Source organism: Merops nubicus, unplaced genomic scaffold, assembly GCF_000691845.1.
Source record: "Merops nubicus isolate BGI_N331 unplaced genomic scaffold, ASM69184v1 scaffold14171, whole genome shotgun sequence".
Classification (NCBI taxonomy): domain Eukaryota; kingdom Metazoa; phylum Chordata; class Aves; order Coraciiformes; family Meropidae; genus Merops; species Merops nubicus.
In genome coordinates this window covers 56,857-59,402 of record NW_008587936.1, presented here as the reverse complement: position 1 = coordinate 59,402, position 2,546 = coordinate 56,857, and positions in this window count along the sequence as shown.

Genomic DNA, 2,546 nt, shown 5'->3' with positions numbered 1-2,546 from the left:
TGGAAAAGCAATAAATGGTTGTTTTAGCACTCTGGCTTGGTATTAAATGTGGCTTAAGGACTGGGGTGGTATCTGTGTTATCTGCATGATCAGCAAACGTGTGTGTGCCTGGTTGGGAGCAGGGGAGGGAACACGATAGGTTAACGTACAGCTGTAGCAGCCTGATAATGCAGTGTTTTTATTGATTGTCCAACTCAGTAACTACACCAGGTATTAGGTTGGCTTGTCACAGTGCTTAGTGCCTGGGGTAGTTGAGCAAGTTACTTTTCCACTGAGTTGACCCCAAAGTCCCAGAGTCTTTCAATCAAACTCCTCAGATTTCATACGCTGGCAATTCCTTTCCTTTTCTAATGGGCTATATTAAAGAAAACGTGTCACCTTTTGCACCATGTAATACTAAATCAGATCAGAATTCATGCACAATTATGTCAGTGGAAATCTAATATTACAGACCTGCTTATCTCGAGATAGCACATGGAAAAATAAACTTGCACAACTGACAGATTTACTTGATACTACAGATAAGTTATTTGTAAGTAATTGAGCTGAGGAATGCATGTGGATTATTTTCATACATCTCAAAAAAAAAAAAAAGTAAGAAAAATGGCTAATAAATATTTAAGTATTGTTTCTTTCTCCTTTCTCCAATTTCCTTTCCCTTCTTATCTTTTTTCTGACCCGCTCAAGTGCTAAAGTAACAAACTGCAGGATAGGGAAGGAGATTTTATGTTAGCAAACTGTTTTTGTTCTGAAGGCTAAAAAGTTTAGAAAAACAAAGTGGGCACCACTCATTTCTGTAACGTCACAGATATCTAGTGGCATTTGGGTAACACGGGGCTCCGAGAGAAAAGCACTCTGTCAGAAAAGTATTGCTTTCTGTTTTCTCTAACCATGTGAAAAAGCCAGAAGACCGTTGCAAATCTGAAGCTTTCTTGCAATCAGAAATCGTAATTTAAGATCGATTGCTCAGCAGATGTGCTTTTTAGTGTTTTACACAAAATAATGGTGTGGTTCCTCCTCCCTTCTGTGTACACCACAGTGCGTTGTGGTCCCTTTAATGTATGGTGTTAGCTACAATCTAAACTGAAATATAGATAAAAAACTGTTTGTTATCCTTTAATTACTGTTTGTTTAAAATTTTAAATACCAATAGGGAAGGAGTAGATAGAAATCCTTTGGAAAAACTTCTCTGCTGCTGGAGAGGGCTAATTTGTTGGCTTTTTTTAAAAATTTAGGGAGGACTTTGAAATTTGCAGGCATGTTTGCATGCACCAAAGCATCTTCTTGTCTATTCTGAGAAGTCCCAGGGCTGCTTTCCTTCCCACTCTCAAAGAAGAAATGCTGCCTGAGTATTTTAAATCAATCCATAGCACACAGTGAAGATCAGGAAACAGTTCACTCAGCTGTTTTTCTTCAGTATAATACACACCCCCTGCGTTTGGAGAGTGGAATGCTTTGCACAGTAATGTTTGTGGTTTCTGGACAGTCTATTAAAAATTAAGGGTTTATAGTCTGTTCAGGGAACGCCTGAAGCTGCATTATCAGAAATTAGATTATATAATGGTATAGGCCAAGAGCCAGTTTGTTACTACATAATTTTTTTCAAACAGCTCTTGGGTTCTGTAATCCTTTTCACCCACCTTCCTCAGGACATACTGATTCAGAAGAAAATGTCTTCTAACACCATGGTATTTAAAAAAAAAAAAAAAAAAGCTTTAAAGCAGAATTTTTAAATCTTAATACATAAATACAGAAATGTTATTTCCTGAAAGTACTGAAGATTATTTTTCTCCAAGTTAAATGTTGTCCATTTGTTTGGTAATGGACTAGAACTGTTCAGGTGACAACTGCTTGTAGGACTTGTGCTTGTTTGCTTTTGCAAATCAGTTTCTGCAAACTAAGGAGAGGAACTGCAGTGGTTCACTAGAGGTTGTTGTTAAACAAGACTAAAGATGTTTTTCAGAATAATCTAATCCAGAATGTAGTTAACATCATGCTGGAGCACATCCCACCAAGCAACCAGAGGTCACCCTGAGGTGTGAAAAGCCAGAGGCAGCCTGTCTGAGGAGAGTGGAGCTGCCCCTGTGGATGGAGACCCTTGGGGGGCCCTTGTTCCTCAGGCTGAACAGCAGTTTGGGCTGGGACTGTGAGAATCGTGGAAGCATGGAATGCTTTAGGGTGGACAAGACCTTTGAGATCACCAAGTCCAACCATCCCCCATCCCTGCCAGGTCCCCACTGCCCCGTGTCCCTCACACCACATCTCCACAGCTTGGGAACCCCTCCAGGGGTGGGGACTCCACCACTGCCCTGGGCAGCCTGTTGAAGCTCCCCAAAAAATATTTGATGATAAACTCCTTTGCTGTTTGACAGTGTATCCGTTGAGCTGGTCAAAGAGCAGTACAAGCCCTTCTTGGGAGCCTGCTGGAAGAGTAATATAGGGAAAGTTCAACATGTGTTTTATCTCCAAACTACTCTTTTGGTAAGGAGCTCAGGTGTCACCACAGGTAGCCATAATCCACTGATTTGGAAGAAATATAATTTGCT